General features: G+C 20.6%; 1 protein-coding gene across 2 annotated transcripts in view; it reads right to left on the bottom strand.

Annotated features, from left to right (window-relative positions):
* The window catches only part of LOC122512459 (brain acid soluble protein 1), a 52,612-nt gene extending 43,680 nt beyond the window's left edge, over positions 1-8,932 (bottom strand). The window contains exon 1 of one of the 2 annotated variants that reach the window (XM_043628298.1): positions 8,764-8,932. The gene's annotated coding sequence lies outside the window, so the exon portion shown is untranslated. The remainder of the gene's footprint in view (positions 1-8,763) is intronic. The other variant, XM_043628297.1, reaches the window with a different exon arrangement.
* Between the last annotated feature and the right edge of the window lie 14,893 nt (positions 8,933-23,825).

The following is a 23,825-nucleotide window of genomic DNA, read 5'->3' as shown; positions in this document are numbered from 1 at the left end:
TTGGCGGACTTTAGTCTCTGTTTTTTAAGAGGCAATCGTTTGTAAACTGTTACTAACAATTCTCACTTTTTACGATCACATAGAAATTTATAGAAAATAATAAAAATTACGACTAAACGTCATAGTTCTGTATTATATTGTCTATTTACTTAAAGGAACTTTACAATATTCGGAAAAATTGGAAAAATAATAGACGTGAAATTTTTTTTAAATAACCGCAAAATATCAACGATTACTTGGCAGTAATTGATCTTTACAATTACTGAATGTTTACTATTGCAAGTCATTTTACATCATTTACTCAATTTTTAAATCACATTTTACAATATTACTCGAGTTTCATGAAAATTGTATCATTTTTTTTTCTCTCTTTGTATTATGCAATTTCTTGGTATAATTATTTTTCATGAAATCGTTTATCAAAGTAGATAAATATTTTTGTGCGACTATTTTCAAATATTCGAGAGGGGAAAAAAAGTTCTTTGCGTAATTTCACAAAATCGATTTTAAATTACTGAGGGCGTAAAAATTGTTTAGCATAAAGTAATTTATAAAATGGAACTTAATTTAAAAAGAAGTTTATACATAGTTTGTAACCTTTCTAAAAACCGAAAACGACATTCCTCTAAATTTGCGTCAGTTAATGGTTCTTTTTTTTTTGTTTTACTCAAGAAATTCTTTATCTGCCTGGATGCAATTAGTTTTTGCAACTGTGGATTTTGTTGTTTTTTGTTGAAATTTGTTTATTGGTAATATAAATGCAAATTAAATGAGTAAATAAATAAATGAATAGAAATCGAATAAATAAACAAATGAAATAAACAAATAGAATTTAAATAACTAAATATATAAACAAATGAAATAAATAAACATAATTCAGGTAAATAAACTAATGAAGCAAACAAGTAGAATTCAAAAAAGCAAAAAGAATTCAAATAAACAAATGAAATTAATCAAAAGAATTCGAATAAACAAATGAAATAAACAAATAGAATTCAAATATCTAATTAAATAAAATAGAATTCAAGTAATTAAATTAATGAAGCAAACAAATAGAATTCAAATAAACAAATGGAATATATAAATAGAATTCGAATAAATAAACAAATTAAATAAATAAAAAGAATGAATTCAAGGAATAAGTAAATTAATGAAGCAAATAAATAGTAATTCAAATTAACAAATAAATATAATTCCAATAAATAAGCAAATTAAAAAAACAAATAGATTTTAAATAAACAAATGAATGAAGCAAATAGAATTCAAATAACTAAATGAATAAATAAATGTAATAAATAAATAGAATTCAAGTGAATAAACTAATAAAACAAACAAATAGAATTCAAATAAACAAATATAATTTAAATAAACAAATGAAATAAACAAATAAAGAATTCAATAAATAAATATAATAAATAAATTAACAAATGAAATAAACAAATAAAGAATTCAATAAATAAATATAATAAATAAATAAACTAATTTAAAAACAAATAGTAATTCAAATAAACAAATAAATATAAATCCAATAAATAAACAAATTAAAAAAACAAATAGATTTCAAATAAACAAATGAAATAAATAAATAGAATTTAAATAAACAAATATAATTTAAATAATCAAATAAAGAATTCAATAAATAAATATAATAAATAAATAAACAAACGAAAAAGACAAATAGGATTCAAATAGACGAATTTAAGTCTAATAATTAAACAAATGAAACAAACAAATAAATATAAATTCGAATAATGAAAAGATTTATTAAAATATTTGTTTTTTTTATTATTAAAATATTTTGAAAATTATTTGTAAAGTGTGTTTTAGTTGTTGTTTCGTATCGTGTTCGGAGTGAGGAAACAGAAATGTAGATTTATAACATATGAACACAGACTGGAGCTGAAAACAAGACTTTCAGAGCAACATTCTCTTTCTTAGTAGCACTGTAACTCTGGTTAAAAGTGTCTCGATGTTGGTCTAGAATTTCGGGGTCTCGCATATGAAGCACTTTTAATCGATTATCGTGAGACAGGAAATGTTGCCGAGAAAAAAACCCCTTCGAAAAAAAAGAATTACGAAGATTCGAAGAAAGAAAAAGTAAAAACAATATAAAGAAGATAAAAGTATATGTGTACGTAAATATATGTGTGTAGGGACGGCTCTCCTTTCTCGTGTAAAGATTCACAAACTATCACTTTCGACGTTCAAATCGAAAGTCGAGAATGCCGTTGGCGTTGGCGTCACAACTGTACACGTGAAACTTTTGCTTTGGAGACCGAGACCGATATACTTGAGATTTGCGTACAACCGCATAACGTAACATTTTGTTGTTTCAACGCGAATAACAAAAGGATAAGAGGGAAATTTTAATTTTTCCTCTTCTTTTTGGAAAATATTTGTTAATCTGCGGAAAGAATATAGTGAATCTATTGTTTTATCTTTCTAGGGTTTTTCCTTCTTAGAAATAAATGGAAACTGGAACTTTTTCTTTCTTGGAGAAAAATTGGAACTAAAATTTTTCCTTCTTAGAAAAAGAATTGAAAACTAAAATATTTCTTTCTTAGAAAAAAAAAAAATGGAAACTAATTTTTCTTTCTTGGAAAAAAATTGAAACTCAAATTTTTCCATCTTAGAAAAAAAATGGAAACTGGAACTTTTCTTTCTTGGAGAAAAATTGGAACTAAAATTTTTCCTTCTTAGAAAAAGAATTGAAAACTAAAATATTTCTTTCTTAGAAAAAAAAATGGAAACTAATTTTTCTTTCTTGGAAAAAAATTGAAACTCAAATTTTTCCATCTTAGAAAAAAAATGGAAATCGGAATTTTTCTTTCTTGGAAAAAAATTGAAACTAAAATTTTTCCATCTTAGAAAAAAAAATGGAAACCGGAATTTTTCTTTCTTGGAAAACAATTGAAATTAAAAATTTTTCTCCATAGAAACAAAGATTAAAAACTAAAATATTTCTTTCTTGAAAAAAAAAAATTCCAAATAAAATTTTTCCTTCTTAGAAAAAAATTGAAAACTAAAATATTTCTTTCTTAGAAAAAAAAAAATTGCATCAAACATTTTTCTTTCATAAAAAAAAATTAGAAACTGGAATTTTTCTTTCTTGGAAAACAATTGAAACTAAAATTTTTCCATCTTAGAAAAAGATGGAAACTAGAATTTTCAATTTTTTCTTTCTTGGAAAACAATTGAAATAAAAATTTTTCCTCCTTAGAAAAAAAAATTTAAAACTAAAATATTTCTTTTTTAGAAAAAAAAAGAATGGAAACTGTAATTTTTCTTTCTTGGGAAAAAAATTGAAACCAAAATTTTTCTTTCATGAAAAAAAATTGAAACCTGGAATTTTTCTTTCTTGGAAAAAAATTGGAACTAAAATTTTTCAATCTTAGAAAAGAATTAAAACGAAGATTGTTTAGGCTTAGAAAAAAAAAATGAAAATTTTTCCTTCTTGGAGAAAAATTTGTCTTTCTCAGAGAAAAATAAAGAATAAAATTTTTCTTTCTCAAAAAATAATCTAGAAACAGAGTGTAAAAAAGTTGAACTATAATTTAAAAATTATGATTTATTGAGATAGTTATTGATAATGTTAAATGGATAAAGACGAGAAAAACATGAGTAAAAAATGACCTATTTTCAACTGAGAGCAATTATTAATTTTTTTTCTCATTTTTTGCCAGATAAAAATTCAAAAAAAAAAACTTAAGTGATTCTCAAATGATCATGTGGGTTCGTGATAAATTTTCTAATATGCGGGAAATGGGAACGAATTATATTTTTCCTTTTTGAAAGGAATATGAGGCTGATTATTAAGTAGAGATGCTGTGCATTTTAATTAGTGATCTCTCTTTGATGATAGCGGAAAAAGAGTAAAGGATTATTAATTGAGATGCGAAAATTTTCTTTGACAGTAATAATAGTAATTGTAACGATTATAATATATGAATAATAATCGCAATATAATAATAATAAAAATAGTAATAAAGAAAATAATGGTATAGTAATAAGAAAATAATGATTATAAAAATAAGAAAATTATAATAAATAAATATTAATAAGTAAATAATAATAAATAAATAATAATAAATAAATAATAATAAATAAATAAATAGTAATAAAAAAAGAATTCCAAATAATAAAAAATGTCAAATTACTTATTCGAAAAATAATAAAAAAATAAAATTAATTAATTGTAAGGATTTAGAATGCAAAAAAATATATTATTATTATTATTATTATTAAAAACATAAATTTATATTTAGGGAAAAGTGGAGTAAAGCGACATCGTAGTTTAATCAATTTACTAGTCTTTTTTGTAATAGTGTATTTATGCTGATTAAGAGTTAAAATGTTTAATAATAAATTTTTCTTTTTGTGAAGATATTTCAATTTTTCGAATTGATGTCAGGCAGGTATTACAAATTTATTATAAGATCATTGCACGTGAGTATGAGGATAAATGACCGTCAATTAAAGTTCAATGAAAGTAAACAAAATATAGATTCAGCACGCACATTGTCATGTCGAGGACGATTTCAGTAATTCTTTGCAATACTTTGTTTCACCAAAGGGGAATTTTGTTTTTAATTCACACTATTTTTATTTATTTTAATAATTTTTTTTTTTCAATATTTGACAGTGGCAGTTTTTTCTTATCTGTTCTTAATAAATCGTTTCAAAAAATGCAAAGATTATAAGCCACGATTATAATCAATAGAAGTGGAAAAATATTATTACTTGTTGAATTAAATTTTATTTTTTTTATAACTATTGTTTATAAAAAAAAAAAAAATTGTTTTGATATAATGTCATAAAAAATGAAATATACAGTCGACTCTCGATGAATTAAATCTCAAAGAACATTTTAATTATCGAGGGTTTTGTTTATCAAATGTTTAAAGTATCAAATTTTTTCCAGGGATCAAAAATAAAAATAAATTCAATATATCAAGATTTAATTGTATTAACATTATCGTTATTATTATAACGAATAATTATTAAATAATAATAATAATAATAATAATAATAATAATAATAATGAATAATATTAATTATAATAATATTAATGTAAATGCATAAATAGTATGAAGGCATTTCTTTCATTTTTTTGCAGTGATAAATAAAAAAGGCAAAATAAAAGGTTAAGGACATCACATATTTGAAAAATTGTTGTTTATTTATTTTTTTTTTTGCTTCAGATTAATGTTAATTTATGTTTACGATCAACTTATGTGACGTAATTAAATTAATTTTATCTATTATTGTAATTAATAAAAGAATTTAAGGAGGACAAGAGTATCGTGTCAATTATCGATTTATGGTTTTTTTCATAATGATTATTGATAGTTAAAAAAAAAATGCAAATTTTTTATAAAATTCATGTCAGTGCATAGTTATTGCTTATTTATAATAAATTTACCATCTAGAGTTTTTCAAAGAAAAAGAAAAGAAACACTATGCTTTAAAAAATTCAAAGATGATTCAAGAGTTGAATAACATATGAGTAGACTATTATTTAATACATAAAACTTTGTAAAGTGTAATTAATTAAATATTGTCGAGGCGTCTTTTAAATAAATAAATAAATAAATAAATACATAATAAATATAAATAAACTTTAAAATACATAATTGAATTTAGTAATGAATTCAATATTAGTTTAGTAAATATTTAGATATTAATTTAGTAATTAATTGAATACTAATTTAGTAATTAATTCAGTATTAATTTAATGATTGATAAATATTAATTTAGTGATTGATTAAATATTAATTTAGTGATTAATTTAATATTAATTTAGTGATTAATTTAATATTAATTTAGTGCTTAATTCAATATAATAATATTGCTCAGTAATTAAATAAATAGTAATTTAACAAATTGAAATATAAATATGTGTGAAACAAATTGGTGCATTACTACATTATTATTGAGTATTTTTTTTAAATGAAGCAATATTTTAAATTTTTGAATATCATTTTAAGTCAATAATTATTTTCTTCATAGTTTTGAGTTTCCAATCGTGTTAATTGAGCCATGAGAATTACTTTAATATTTCCATATTCAAATTATTTAATAAAAATATAATATTATGCAATTTTTTTCTATTCACATATTGAATATTAATGAAGAAAATGTTACGAAATTAGTAACAATTTTATTACATATTTTTGATTGGTTTAATCATTTTCCAATTCAAAATAGTTTTTGTTAACTATTCACATAATATTTATGTACTTATTGTTTATTTATAAATAATTATATTAATAATTTTTATTATTATTATTTTATTATTATCATTATATTTATTATTATTATTATTATTATTATTATTATTATTATTATTATTATTATTATTATTATTATTATTATTTTATTGTTTGTATTATTATCATTATTATTTTTTTTATTACTGTGAAACTATATTATTGCAGTAAACTGCACATTTATGGTTTCATTTGGAATATAAGTTAGTTCCTCATAAAGGAAGATAAATACTTTTTTATTTTTCTTTAATAAACAAACAAGTCAGTGGAAATCCAAAAATTGGTAAATTAGACCATTAGGATAATTTGCAAGACTTATATTGCAAAAGCAAAAACACGTCGCGACTCTCGTCTCAAACGACATTCCTGACAACGAAGCTTCATTTCGAGATCAAGTTTCCTCAATTCTCGTCCAAGTTTCGCTTTTCTCTTCACGATTCTTTTTACAAAAGAAGAACAATAAATATATGAATTTATCATTTTTCCGTTTCTTCAATTCACAAAGCTATGAGAAAATAGAAAAAAATTGCAAAAAAACGATAGAAAAAGAAATTGGTTTTTAAAAAAAGATAAATCAATTTTCTCTATTGCTTAATTTGTGATAAAATTCCTTCTTGTTTTTCAAATTTTTTGGATTAAGGTTTCTACAAAAAAAAAGAAAAAAAACATATTTTTGTGTCAAATTTTAAGGCATTGTAATTTTTGTCACTTAACCGCTTAAATCACATTTGAGAAACGTTTATAAAGCAACAACTTTAGTTACTAAATACCACGAGAGTTGAAAACTTTCTCGTCCACTCAATGGTTATTTTTTTTTTCCTCTTCTTTTTTTTCCGAAAGATCATGACTCAAAAAATATTGTTTTATATAACTTTGTAAAACAAGTTACGGATTTTATCACCGTTTAAATACATTTTTAGAAGAAGAAAAAATGAAGAAAATATCTCTAATTGAATAAATATAGACGTAAATCATTTAAAGAGAAAATAAACAAATCTTTGAGGAAACTGCGTTTTTTGTATGCGTTTCCTTATTAATAAATATATAAGTTTAATTAAATCCGCGAATAATTCAACTTTGGATTTATAATATTCGATAATATATTTTATATTACGATAAAATTTAAAATTAAAATTAAAAATAAAATTAAAATTTCAGTTGTTGAATTTTAATTATATTTAAATGCAACTGTAAATGAATTTAATTAATTAATTAATTAAAAAAATTATTAATTTATTAACGTCAATATTAAATAATATTTTTTAATGTCAATATACATTAATTATTAATATATTCTATAATCAAATTGATTAACTAGATTAACTAGAATTAAAATATTAAATAATAATTTTAAACTTCTATTGTTGAATTAAAATTTTTTTTGAATTCAATTGTAATTGAAGTTAAATAACAAATTGATTCACTAAATAATACGAATATTATTTTATTTCTTACTTTATTATTAAAATTATTTTGATAAATAATTATTAACGTTCAATTATAATATTAATTAATAATAATATGAATTATAATAGTAAATATAAATATGCTTTTCTTTAAATAAAAAATGAAATAAAGTAAAAAATGTTAATTTGTAATATTAGATTAATACTAGTGAATATTAATATTAAATTAATATTTATTAATATTATTATTAAAATTATTATTCAAGAATAACTGAATCAGACGAACAATATTTATGAAGGTTAGTTAATTATTAATTAATATTTAAAAAATTAAAATATACTGCTGTAGTATTCTTTTTATATGTCGATGTAAAAAGAATTTATTTATTAGAATAAATATTTCACTTTTTTTATTTCAATTCACGAATTTTAATTTATTTTAATTAGATTAGAAAAGTAAATAGATATTTTGAAATTAAAACTGTCATTCTGTCAACTTTTCTCATTTTATTTTCCTATTATATAATTTCGATTTCTATATGCACAATTTTTTTTCTTAAAAGCCGATTGTTTCTTATTTAGTTTCACCTATTTGCTTCTATTATCAATTGAAATTCAATTGCGTAATATTTGAAGAAAACACGTTTCCCGCCTTTCGGTAACAGAGGAAAATTTTTAACTTTGAAAAAAGAAAAAAAACTTTTAAAAATTATAAAAGTTTATAGGTTAAAAAGTTAAAATTAATTAAAACCTTTTTTTTTGTAATTTGAAAACAAATTAAATTTAAACACAAACAGTCGCAGGAATAATAAAAGAAAAAAAATCAAGCACAAAATTTCACTCTTATTTTGGTTTTTTTTTTTACGGAACCGGAAGAATGTAACACAAATAGAACGATGCTCCTTTTAGGTGGTTCTTTATAAGAAAAATAATCCATCATTTTTTTAATTGGTAGCACTGGGGGGAAGGGGGGTGAAAAAAGAGGGGGGGGGGGTTGAGGGGATTTGAAATTTTTCGCTGGCGCCACCGGAAGTTTATATCCATTATTTATTATTTTTTTTTGTATGAATGGTTTTTTCTCAACTCACCACAACACAAAAATCCGTCACTTGGAACTTTAAAATTCGAACTTAAAAAAAAAATAAAAATTTTTTTTTTTTTTTTAAGGGAGCCTCGCGCAGCTCCTGCTCCTCGGCTTTCTGTGACTGTCTGTGTGGCTGCGCTTAGTGAGCGGCTTTTATTAGCAGGTGGGGCCTCTCGCCACCTCCATTGGTACACTTAAATCTGTCTCTCGATCCTCTGCAGCGAAAGAAGGGAGTTCTCTTCATTCGCGCCCGATGTCTTCATGATAGCATCGGGGATTATAATCACAACACGTGCCCATTGAGGGCTAAGGTCAAGACCTCATCATTCATTTATATCCTCCCGCGTCTTTTTGATTTTTGGTTTATTTACTGCAAAAAAAGAGAAACAAAATTCTAGGGACTTTGAAAATATTTTATGAGAAATTTCATGATTTTTATTGTTTGCTAAATATAATTTTGTTTGTCTATTTATTTAATTATATAAGTTGAGAGGTTTGTAATATAAAAAAATTAGATTAATAAAATTAATAATTAATTAATTAAATGTGAATGTGAATTAATAATTGAATGAATGAAAAAATTCTAAAAATTATGTTTTTAAAAAATATTTTAATAGAACTTGAATTAGTTAATTAGATGTTAATTAAATAATTAATTAATTAATTAGATGGTAATTTAAGAGTTCAATTATTTTCAAATTCAATTCCTCGAAAAGTGTAATTATTTAAAATTTTTTTATTAATTACAAAAATTCAATTATTTACAAATCTTTTATAAATTTCTTCGTAATAATTCAATTATTTTCAAAAATTTTTTTAAATTCCAATTATTTTCAAAAGTAATAAAATTTTTCTCAGAAATTCAATTATTTTCAAAAATTTTAATAAAATTCTTGATATAATTCCAATTATCTTTATACGAAGAATAAAATTCTTATCAAAACTTAAATTATTTCCAAGTATTTTAAGAACTTCTTAGCAAAATTTTCAAGTATTTAAAAAAAAATTCATATCAGAATTTCAATTATTTTCGAAAATTTTCCTTACTTTAATGATTTTCAATATCTATCATTTTAATATAATTTTCAAAAAAAATTGAATTATTTTAAAAAAATTTTTGATAAATTTCTACTTAAAAATTTCATTATTTTTATAAATTATAAAATTCATTTTAGGAATTCAATTATTTTCATAAATAATAAAACTAATTTTAATCGAATTTCCTGAAAAATGTAATTATTCTCAAAAATGTTATTTAAATTTGTCAAAAGAATTCAATTACCTATTTAAAAATTTATTGATAAAATTCTTTATGATTATTCAATTTTCAGAAACATGCAATTATCCAATAAATTATATTTTTGCATTTAAATATTTGAATTCTAGTAGAATTTTTTAGTTAAAATTTTAGATAATAATTGAATATTAAAAGCAATGTAGCGTGAAATTTTTGGAAATAATTGAATTTTATAATTAATTTTTTTGAAAAAGTTGAATTGAATTTTTTTAATATTATTTTAAAAGTTTTTATTTTTTAATATTTATTTAATATTGAAGAATTTATGAATAATTGAAATTTCGTAAAATTGAATATTATAAACAAATGGATTTGAAAATTGTCAAAGAACTTTTTCGAAAATTATTAAAAATAATCGATTTAAAGAAGAAATTTAGTTAAAAATTCTTGAAAATAATTAATAATAATAAATAATTAATAATTATTTTATCACTTGGTCATCTTTAATTATTATAAAACATTGTTGTTGTTGGTCATTAATATATTTATTTATTTAATTATATAAATTACGAGGAATAAGAATACAACAAATTTACAAAAAAGTTTTATAATTTTTAAATATTTTTATTGTTTGTCTTTATTTATTTCTATTTATTTATTGTAATTTCTTTTATTGCTTATAAGTTTATATTATTGTTAAAGATTAGGTTTCAAATAATTGATGTTTTGAACATTTGAGGAGTTTAATTGTCGTTTGAAAAAAAAATAAGTAACAAAATTAAAGCAATGTCTGACGTAAATCAACTTTTTCTACTTAAACTGAGAATAGTATTTACTTGTTTCACTTTGAAGCGAGAATTATTTATAATTTCTATTCACTTTTTTAATAATTGATAATAAAAAGTTTTAGGAAATAATAAAATAATATTCAAATGTTATTAAATTAATAAAATATTTATTATTTTTATTTATTATTATATTACATATATTATATTTATTTATTATTTTTTTAATATAACTAATAAAGTAATAATTAAATATTAGAAAATTTATATAATAAATTATTAAATTAATATTTATCATTTAAACATTAATTACACAGTTTTTCTAAAAATATCAAAATTGAGACCAAAAAAGTATCAAAATTGTTGCGAAGCATTGATACGTTTTTTTGTCTCAATTTTGATTTCGTTAGAAACCTTTGTAAATATCTAAGCATTAATTTAATATTCAAACATCAATGTAACATTAATATCATTCTAATCAATAAATTGTTAATATTAACAATAGAAAAAACAATTTTTTTAACAAATACTGAAATAAGTGTGTAAATATTTACTTAAAAAATAGAAAAACCGCGAAAATTGTGTTGTAAGCGTATAGGAGAATAAAAGTGTTGATAAAATTAGTAAATAACTATTGGACGGCTGATTAATTTTTGGGAGAAAATTTTGTCATGTTTAATCAAGCGCATTATAAAGAAATGTATAGATTGAGAGAGAAAAGTATCTCTTAACATTGTTTAATTGAATAATTTGTTCCTGTATCAATAATAATAATAATATACCAAAAAAAATGATGTAATCAATTCTCGATATCGTAAGTCCGTTAAAAATTGTGTCTCAAAAAATTGCCAACAACTCTCTTATTCATCATTTGTTTCGTGTTCTATTCTCTTTTGATTGCGTCTTTTTTTTCTTATTAGAAAATATTTTGTAAGAGTCACAATTTATAAAGTAGCATAAAAATTACCGTGAAAGAGATATTTTTATAATTATACTACACCTGATACTTGAATTTAAATTTCGCGTAGTTTTTTTGTTTGGGAAAATTAATTTATATCCAAATATTTCAAATTGAAAGAATAATTTAAATATTTTTCAAGAATTTAAATTTTGTTTAATTACTTATTAGGTATTTATTTATTATTTCATTTATTTTTTTATTTGTTGTTTATTTACTATTTAATTTGTTTTTTATTGTTTATTTACTATTTTATTTATTATTTATTTATTATTTTATTTCTTACTTTATTATTTATTTATTATATTTATTTCTTATTTTATTATTTATTTATTATACTTATTTTTTTAATTCATTTTATTTTATTATTTTTATTTTTATTGTTATTTTATTTTTGTTACGTAATAAATTGATAAAAACGTGATTTTTGAAATTTTTAGTAAAAATGAAGGGAAAAAAGTCTTTTGTCTTGAATAGGAGGAGAAAATGATCTTTCAAGTTTGTCAAAGTTTGATATTGTATTACTTATACTGTTATTATCTTAACGTCAAGAGGAAGTTCACAAGTACTTCCTCTTAATAGTATTATTGATAATAATAGTAATTATAATGATAGGTTTCTTTTGTAATTTAGAGATCGTCTATTTTATGGCATACTGTCACTTTAATATGTGAAAAAACTGTCATTTCGCTATGTCAGTTTAGATAAGAATTTGAAGTTCCATTAGAAAAAAAATACCATTGTTTGAAAATATCAATAATTGCAGATATAATTTTTTCAATTTACGATTTTTTGAAGCTAATGTCAATTGAATCGACCTTATATTTTAATCTTAATTAAATTCAGTATTTTTAAAGTCTTATTTCTATCATTAATTAATTAATTTTTTAGTTAAATGATTAAATAATTTGCTATTCAAATGATTAATTATTTTTTTTAATCAATTTATTAATCAATTTTTTAATTAATTGATTACTTACCTTGTTTTAGTTAAATAATTAATTAATTTTTTAACCAATTGAATATTAAATTTTTTAATCAAATGATTAATTAATTTTCAAATTAATTGATTAATTAAATTGCTATTCAATGTATTAATCAATTTTTTAATTAATTGATTAATTATTTTTTTTAGTTAAATAGTTAATTAATTTTTTAATCAATTGAATATTAAATTTTTTAATCAAATGATTAATTTAATTTAAAAAAAAAACATTTGAAGTTTAATTTTGTATAAAATATTTCTATGAAATTACTAATAAATATTTTAAATAAATATTTTTACTTTTATGTATTAAAATTTTTTACTCCAATAATATTTGAAATTAATTTTTTTTTTCAATAAATATTGTTACTAAATTTTCTAATAATATTTTCAATAAAAGTACATTTCTTCTTCATTTTTTCTCTTGAAGAAATTTTTGGCTAGAGTGTATATTGGATATAAATTTTCTAATTTAAAATAGAAACGCAACAATTACACTTATAGAATGATTAATACCGGCTTATAGATTGCTTTAATTACATTAAAAAAGAAGAGAAAAAAAAATTAACAAAGAAAGTCGGAATGTTTGCTTCGATATCTTTTATAATTTAATTTCCTTTTTATGTAAGAGAGAACTCATTATGCACATACATATATATATATATATATATATATATATATATATATGTAACTGACTTCAAAATGTAACTTGAAATATTTTACTTCTCGTTCCGGTGTTGATCTCAATATTATATCTGCGCGTGGAAAAAATGCAGATGACCACGAAACAAATGAAATTAATACACTTTACTGTATAACTTATATAATATTATATCGACCAGAGTTCTGTGACTCTAAATATGAAAATTTTACATAATTTTCGAAAAAATTGTATTTTTTTATATTATATTGACAGTAGGAGATAAAATTTCATATATTTGCATAATAGTAAAAAGATGAAAAATTTTCTTTTCCTGAATCGAATAAACGTAAATCGAATATGCACCGTGTGATGAAAAGTATGTTTTCAATTTGTCGTTATTTTTGAATTTTTATTTTTGAAAATGATTAAATAATTATTGAAAATATTTTTAATGATATATAAAAATTTAATTAAAATTAAAAAAAATAAATTAAAATTAATTAAAACTTGGAAGGATTTTGGAAATGAAATTTTTCTTATTTTTGCTAAAAATGGTGTGAATTATGTAAATGTGAATTCGACAAACAATATATTGCCTTAAGTATATTTAGAAAGGAAGTCTTTAAAGTAGTTACTTTTATGATTGACTGATTTCATAGACAACATAGTCTCAAATCTACGAGCTAATTATAAGAACTTATTCTCGATTCAGCGTCAACAAAAGTGAGAGTAGACTCATTAATATATTTTATATAAAGAATTAAATTTTCAGCGTGAATTTATTTCTATATAAACACACTGAATATCAGGAATTCATTAAAGAAAGAAATGTCGTTTTCGATATTATTTTAATTTATACAAATGTCAATCAAAGTAAAAAAATAAATTTTAAATTTAAAATAAAAAGTTAATTGAAAACTTGAGATCGAAAATATTAATCGAAAAGAAAACAAAAAAATATAAATTGAAAAACTTAAGAGCAAAAATAATAATTGAGAAAATAAATAAAAATAAATGAAAATAAATGAAAATAAATAAAAATAAATAAAAATAAATAAAAAATAAATAAAAACTATAAATGAAAAATAATTGAAAAAAGCAAGGGGGAAAATAATAAGAATTGAAAAGTAAAAATAAAAACTAGAGCAAAAATTGAACTTTTGTTTGTATAGATAAAAAATCTCAGGAGATAATTAATTTCCTGAAATTAATTATAAATGTTTCTTATATCACTTATGTTGCTGGTTATTTTGCAATATGAAAGTATTGCTTTCAATATAGTTGTCATAGAGGTGACATGGACCTTCTCATTCAATCCTTTCCTGTTTCAGAAATTGACAAACAGGAAAGCGACAAATATAATCTAAAAATATATTATAAAGAACAGAAAATTTTTCTCTGCTGCTTTTTTTCTAATTAACCCTTATAATATTGAAAGGTTATCTGCAACTCATAAATGAAACACCTGCATTAATTTAGATCTAGAAAAATAGATTTAAAATCATATATAATTATAACACATATCGGAAATATAATGGGGGTAAAAAAAAAATTCGAGGTTATAGTTTATCTGCAATTGCGTTGATATTCTGTTTCCTTATGCAAAAAGTAGTTTAGAGAAAAATAATTTATTTTTCTTTTCATATTTTTATCATGTAAGGGCAATTTTAACATGTAAAGTTATAATCGCAAATTATAATACAATCGCGGTAATGACACTTTTAATTTTAATTTAATTTATTTAAATTTATGTTTCTTTTAAAATATTTTTCTGTAAGTTCTGGAAAATCTGGAATATTTTGACTACGAGGCTGAAATTCGGATTTTTTAATTAATTATTGAAAATAATGGATTTATAGAAGAATTTTAGTTAAAAATTATAAAAAATTTGAATTTTGAAAAAGTTACAAACATACAATTAATTTTAAAAGTAATAAAATTCTTCGCTTAATTCAATTATGTTCAAAAATATATAACAATTCTCGGCTAAATTTCAATTATCTTTGTAAATAATAAAATTCTCTCTGAAATTCAATTATCTTCAAACATTTTAATAAAATTGTGAAAATTTAAATTATTTTCAAAAATTTTCCTTAATTCAATAATTTTTAATATCTAATATTTTAATAAAGTTTTCCAAAAGCATTCAATTGTTTCAAAAAAATTTTTGATAAAATTCTATGCAAACATTGAATTATTTTCAAAAATAATAAAATTTCACAGAAATTCAATTAACAAATTTTTTATAAATACAGTATCTTCGCGATAATTCAATTACTTTTCAAATAATAAAATTTTTTACTGGTATTCAATTAGTTTCATAAATAATAAAAATAATCGCAGAATTTCAATTATTTTCAATAATTTTGATAAAATTCTTGACAACATTTCAATTATTTTAAAACAAATTTCCTCAATTCAATGATTTTAAATATTTACTATTTCAATAAAATTTTCCAAAAGAATTTAATTATTTAAAAAAAATTTGATAAAATTCTACATAAACATTTAATTATTTTCATTAATAGGGAAAATTTTGCAGGATTTCAATTATTAAAATTTTTTTTATAAATTTATTCAAAAATTTTTAAAAATTCTCGTCGAAATGTCAATTATCTTTATAAATAATAAAATTCTTCTCAGAAATTCCATTATTTTAAAAATTTTTGATAAAATTGTTTCTCCAAATTTTAATTGTTTTAAAAAAACTTTCCTTAATCAATGATTTCTAATATCTACCGTTGTAATAAAATTATTGTCCAAAAGAATTTAATTCTTTAAACAAAATTTTAATTAAAATTTCACAGAAATTCAATTATTTACCAATTTTTTATAAATTTATTAGTACCAATTCAATTATTTTTATTTTTTTAATGAAGTTTCTCGTAAGAATTCAAATATATTTAGAGAATTGAAAAAAATTTAGTTCTGAAAAATTCAATTATTTCGAAAAATATATTCGGAGAATTAAAAAAAAATAGTTCTGAAAAATTAAATTATTTCGAAAGATTTAAATAAAATTCTTATTATTTAAAAAAATTTTAACAAGATTCTTTACAACATTTAGTTAATAAAATTGCAATTTAAATAATAATTTATTATTAATTATTAATTAAATAATTTTATACAATTTCAAATAAAATGTTAGAAAATTGCATTTATTCTTAAAATCTTTTAAAAGCATTATATAGCGTGAATTTGTAGAAACAATGTAATTTTGAAAAGGTTTCAAATTAAAATCTTTGGAAATTTGAATTTTTCATACTTTTGTCTGACAATTCTGTAGAATTAAGTTTTTTCGAAAAAGTTTCATAGAATTTTTTTTAATAATTTGAAGTTTTTATTTTCTAGAATATATTTAATTGAAGCATTTTTTAATAAACTAAATTTCGTAAAATTGAATTGTAAACAAATAAATTAGAAAATTCTCAAAAAACTTTTTTAAAAATTATTAAAAATAATTGATTTAGAGAAGAATTTCAGTTAAAAATTCTAGAAAATAATAAATTGAATTGAAATTTTGAAAATAATTATGAATAAGTTAATCTTAATTCCTATTAAAAAATATTAATAATTATTAAATATTTATTTAAAAGAAGTTATTAATATTTTCGAATAATATTACAATTAAAGAAATTCGTAAATAAATTTTACAAAACATTTTTTTGAGTAAAATTTTTATCCTTTATTTTCTAAAAATTCAAAAATTTTCTATTTAATTTTCATATAAAATTCGTAATTGACGAATAGAATTTCTAAATATTTTTTTCCTTTATCTTTAAAAAAACTTTGAATTTTATTTAAAGAATTATAATTAAGAAATAGAAATGATGCAAATTATTTCTTTATGAAAATTGATGATTTTCTAGAAAAATATTAAGAAATGGGAATATGCAGAATTTTTTATAAATAAAAAGGAGAAAAATTTGCATAATTTAAAAAAAAATCATAAAAGACAGAATTATCAAATTATTGTAGTTAATAGTTAATTTTATATTTTATTTTTGATTCGATTTATTTTTATTCCTTTTCATTTTTCGTTGACATCTGAAGTAACTATATTATCGTTTGCATCGAAAATAAAATTACAAGAATTCGGAAGTAATAAAAACACTTTTCTAAGATTGCACACTCATTTTTATCTCTATATAAATATTCAAAAAAAAAATCATTGAAGCAATAATTGGAGTTTGAGATTTAGAAATATTCTTACAACACAAAAGTCAAAGTTCCTCTTTTCTCTCTCGAGGATCATTTTAATTCTAATTGCCTTGAGATGATTATGACAGATAAACGTGGATGTGGAAAATTGGAGCATAAATTTTATTACATAATATAAATTTCAAGTTTTTCCATCACACACTACACTGTTTTGTATGCAAACAAGCAAATATTATTGGCACTTTAGAAAAACTAGAAGAGAAATTATTATTTTATGAAAAAGGAAAAAATAATAATGTGTTGAAAAGTTTTTGTCATAAAGAGGGAAGAGATTAATCTATTTTAATATACAGAGAACTACCGAATGAACGCAAGCATTTCGTTAAAATTTATTTGACACGGAAAATTGTCTTGCGAAATTTATGTAATAGATTATTACTGTTGAGTTCATGTATGTAAATATATAATATGACAACAAGATTCCTCTTGAGATATTTTAACGCTGCTGTTTGAATGACATGTTGTCGAATATAACTTTGAAGAAATTACTTTATATCCTGCGACCAGAGAAAGTGACATACAGTGACTCAAAACAGTCACGAATCGCATCATTGAGAGCACTTTAGAAACAAAATTTTTATTGCTTTATTTTCTCACTATTACTTTTCATATTTTTTTTAAATAATTTTTTCACTTATTCACTTATTTACATAAATACTAATTTACTAATATTTATTTATGTATTTACTTACTTATTTATTAATTTATTTACTTATTTATGTATTTACTTACGTATTTATTAATTTATTAATTTATTTACTTATTTATGTATTTACTTACGTATTTATTAATTTATTAATTTATTTACTTATTTATGAATTTACTTACGTATTTATTTATTTACATACTTATTTATTCATTTATTTACTTATTTGTTTACTTATTTATGTATTTACTTACTTAACTTACTATTAATTATAATTATTTATTATTTTTTTCCATTTTAAACAAAAAATTTTTTTATTTTCATTATTTAAATAATAATAATAATAAAAAGAAAATTAAAACTAATAAAAATCCAAAGAGAATTACATAAATAATTAAATAAAATGATAAATCAATTTTTATCCAATTTTCCATTATTTGCTAATTCGCCTTGTGATTATTAATTCCTTCAACACGATATTCGTATTTTCATAATACAAAATTATAATTTACATAATAAATAAATAATTAACAAGAATAATTTACATTTCCAATAGCAATTATCGATATAATTCAATGAGTGTCATTGAATTTAAAAAATGCCATGACAATATTGTTTTCAAATATAAAAATTTCACCGTCACTAAAATGCAAATTGAATTTATTAAATATATCGTTTGATAGTTTAAAAATTGCGTAAGAAAAATATATATCCGGCTAATTAAAAAACACACTTGTCGCGTGACCCTAAGGTCGTCCTTTTTCTTGAATTTCTTGATTTGACTTGCATCGAAAAGTAAAAGTTGGTTTTAGACTTCAATGAAAAAAAAAAGAAATGATAATAATAAATAATATGTTCATTTCCATAAAGGTAAAGCAAATATTATTTTCTTCTCACGAGAAATTTATTTCGTTTTTTTTTTTGGAAAGAAGAAAAATATTGAATGTTGGGGGAATTTTTCGAAAATTGCAACTATATAAATAGTTTTTAATATAATGCTATTATATGAACCGGATTGTCAACAACGAATTAAAACTATCTGCATCGTGAATGTTGTTCACCTTGTAAAACCTATGTCGAAGCTCTTTTGAAAAAACAAAAGTTGTACAAAAAATTTGTAAACAGGCGAAGTCGAAGGATTTTGTATTTTTTTTTTTTTAAATTGCTTGTCACAGAATAAGTTTTTATGCATTTTTTTAGAGGAAGGTTTTTAGTTTTATTTGCGTGAAAAAAATTGACAATGAGGAATTTCGATAAAGATGAATGTAAATTGTAATAAAAAATAATTTGCATTTTGTTTTTTTTGAGCGAAAAATACTTCAAAGTTTGTACTTTCTGCGAATTTTCGTTTTTTCCTCTCGTATCGAATTTCGATACTTGAAATGGAAATTAAAACAAAAATTGAAAAAAAACTAATAGTTACAGAATTCTAAAGAAGAAAAATTGTTTTTAACAAACTTTTTTGTTAAAAACCCGCTAATAAAAATTGAAAGAGAATATTTTTTAATTAAAAAAAAATAGTTGAGTTAAAACAACGAGTGAATTAGAATTTTTCATAAAATAGAAGTACATTTTTTTCTATTAATTTTGGCTTTTTTTCTGCCTCTAAATTATGTTTCTCTCGAAAATATTTTCAATGGATTTAGAAGCAGAAAATATTTTGATATCGAACAAAAAATATAGCGGGAAAATAATTAGAGAAAATTTGAAAGAAAAAAATATTTCTTACCGACTGCTAGTTGTGTGAAGGAATAGTAGTGAAGTCTCCTCGAGTTTCTTTAACAATCGCTAGGAGGAAGCACTTTCAGGGACCTTTCTTTTATTCAAAACACGATTTTTGCATAATAATAATTCCAAGAGTCAAGAATTTATAACTATAATGTCTATAATATAACATTTTATAGTCGTTTTGAATGATAAAACATGTTCTGTATAAAAAAGGACTTTCAAAAAATATATTTTTTTTTTTAAAGTGCAAATGTTGTTTTGCAAAATAAAAAGAAATTATTATTTTACTATGCATGCTATCACTGAATATGTATAAAATTGATCATCAAACTAAAAACTTACATCATTTTTACATAAGTAGACCTCTAATCTTTGGCTGTTGTTTGTATTTTTTTTTTCATTACGTATATTTTGGTGGTCTATGTGTGCCGTAAATTTTTTTTTATTACAATCTCTTATGCAAAAATGAAAAATAAAATACACATAAGATTGATTTTTAATATGAAGAAAAATGTTGGGAATGTGTTGAACTGTCAAAGATCGTGGCATGAAAAAATTATTTTTACTACATTTGAATTATGACTGTCATATATTTTATCATGCAATTTTTTGTCGTTAAGTATCTATGAAATAATTATTACTTTACAAAATGTCAAATACTTTCTGAATTCGGAAAGTTCATCAGCAATGAACGACTAGGTTTTTTTTTTATTATACTGTCGTTAATTTATAAATATTTGAGTGTTTTTACTTTCTCCTGAACTTATTAATTTGCAAAAATATTTTAGTCTTAGTTTATTTTTAATTTCAGTCTAATTTTTTTATTTTAACTTTTTATTTTATTTTAATTTTAATGTAATTTCAGTTCGAATCAACTTTTTATTTCAATTTCTATTTAATTTTAATTTATTTTCAGTTTTAATCTACTTTTAATTTTTTATTGAACTTAAAATGAATTTCAGTTTTAAGCTACTTTTAGTTTATTATTTTTTATATATTTTTGCTTGATTATTTTTAATTTAATTTCAGTTTTAATCTACTTTTAATTTTTTATTGAACCTGAATTGAATTTGAGTTTTAATTTAGTTAAAAGTTTTATTAAAAGACCTTAAATGTTTAAATTTAAAATTAATTGTAGGAATCCAAACAGAATTTTTTTTTTTAAATAAATAAATATTTATTGTTTAAATTAAAATAAATGACAAGTGACGAATTAAAAATAAACAAAATAGATTTAAGACACGTGGAGAATAATCAGAAATTGATAAAAGTGAAAGTTCGTCAACGTAATTTATATGCAAAATTTAGTTAAAATTTAGATGTTTTGCAAAATTGTGTTTTTTTTGCATAATCTCCCAAGATTTAATCGTTTCTTTTAAATAAACAAGATAAATAAATTAAAATTAAAGAATAAATTACTCTCTGACACATACAATCAAATAATATTGTTTATTGGATATAAGAAAATATTTTTTGTTATTAAGAATATTTTTAACAATTTTTTTTATTCTGCTTAAGAATATTAAATATTTATCTTCAAATTGGCACTAAAATAATATTTTTCCACAGTCAAATTTTGAGTAACAAAATTTCTTGATTAATGAAATTTTTTATAGTTTAACACTTCATTTATTTGCCTATTAAGTCATTATTAATTTATTAATAATTTATTATTAACTTACTATTAATTTCGTTTATTAACTATTCAATTAATATATTTATTTTTCACTTATTTTTTGTTTTCCTAGAAGAAAATAAAGAAATTCAAATTTAATGTATTATTTATGTATAATTAATTTATTCTCGAATTTATTATTAATTTATTTTCTTATATTATCAATTTTCTCAAAGCAAAGAAAGTGAAAAAATGAAAATTTACGATAAAAATGAAATAAAATTTTATGATTTAGGAATTTTCAAACAAAATAATAGATAATCGTCAAAAGAAAGCAATTTTAATTGTAAATTTAGAAAAAAAGCAAACGTTTAAAAGTGAAAATAATTGAAAAAGATGTTTTTTAAATTTTTTATTTAATGTCCAATAAATTCTTTTGTAATCTTTGAATACATTTTAATAAAACAAGCGGCGGGATATTATGTACTTGAATTACATAAAATTCTACATTATAAATGTCAACTTTTGAATAGGAGACGAATAAATTTATTTTACAGAAAACTATTAATTAAATGTATTAATCAATTTAAAGTGAAAGACGATTACAGTAATGAACTTTAGTCACAATAACGATTATTTAATGCAACTTTTTTCTTTTTTGTAATTCCATAAAGAAATATTTCTAGAAATTAGAAAGTTGTCGTCACTGAATCTTCCCACATATTTTTTATTTACACCTCTTGACAAAAAATTATGTTTTTTTTATATTGTGAAGGTACTTATTTAAATTTATTGTATAACATTTTGGGTGTCTATATTTCTGCAATATTGTACTTTATATTTTATTGTACAATATTCATAATTATGAAAAATCTAAAATTTAAATTTGAGTTTGAATTTCATTATATTTTAATTTATATTTTTATTATTGTAATAATATTATCATGATAATATTATATTAGATAATATTATTTTAATAAAATGAATGTTTTTATATTTTTGACACAAGTTGGACAAGCTTTGTTGAATTCGAATTTATTAAATTTTAATTTTATTGTCTAATTTTATTTTCTAATTTTTTATTCAGTAATTTTATTTTTTAACTTTACTATTTTAATTTTATGTTTTAATTTTATTTTCTACTTTCATTTTACAATTATATTTTCCAAATTTTATTTTAATTGAAATTAAATAAATTTTTTGTAAATAAAAATATTTATATTCTTCTCTTTACGTAAAATAAAGACGTAAAGTTCATTCGCCTACGTGTTTCCATTGTACTTATATATATATCGCGAGGGTGTTGAAAACGTCCTTGCATTGTTTCTCATTACCCAAGCAATATTAATTTTCATTCCTTTGATTCATTCTCTCGTGAATTGTGCATTGTTGATCTAATTGAAGATCAAGATCAAGGACACGCTTTATTCCCTTCGGTGTGAATCATAAAAAGACAACAATCATCAAAACATTTTTTTCACTGATCCAGTAACATTTTTTTGTTACCGAATTAAAATAATCAATTTAAGTAAATCAAGTAAATTAACCAAACATTTTTCACTAATGCAGTAAAATTTTTTTTTATCATTTAATTAAAATAATTAAATCAATTTACAAATTAATAATTTAATTAATTAATTAACAATTCAATAAATTTAAATTACGTAAATTCTGTTTTCAATTTTTTTAGTCAGTAAAAAATGTTTATTGCCAAAAATATTAATTGTTTAGTAAATATTTCTCTGGGCGGGCACGACAATTTTTATTTTTACTGTTCAGACTTTTTTTGTAGACAAATATTTGTGAGATAACAAAGTGAAAATTAAATTAATGTCTCGTTGAAGTCATAGAAAATTGATAGGATATAAAAATACTTTCATAATATCCACTTTTTTTCTTTTTTGAAAAAAAGAAGAATTTGGAATAATTATTATGTAATATCTTAAATATTGTTTCCTTAAAGACAATGCTCATTTTAACATACGTCTCATATACGTTTGTAAAATTACTATTCGATAAAGACACTGATTATAATCGTTGACATGAAAGAAATTACAGTACTGAATGTATATTTCCCTTTTTATTTTTGCGAAATAGCCATATAGATTGTTACGGTCGATGGAAAGCATAACATTCCTAATGATGTCCCTCTGTAACGACGGAAGTGAAAAAAAAAGAATGCGACTCGTCAAATTGATATTTGACTCGTCAAATAGCAACTAAAGTGCATACTTTCACAGAACAATAA

The sequence above is a fragment of the Leptopilina heterotoma genome, unplaced genomic scaffold (assembly GCF_015476425.1).
Source record: "Leptopilina heterotoma isolate Lh14 unplaced genomic scaffold, ASM1547642v1 Lhet_99, whole genome shotgun sequence".
In the NCBI taxonomy this organism is placed as follows: domain Eukaryota; kingdom Metazoa; phylum Arthropoda; class Insecta; order Hymenoptera; family Figitidae; genus Leptopilina; species Leptopilina heterotoma.
This window is presented reverse-complemented; position numbering and strand designations above follow the sequence as displayed.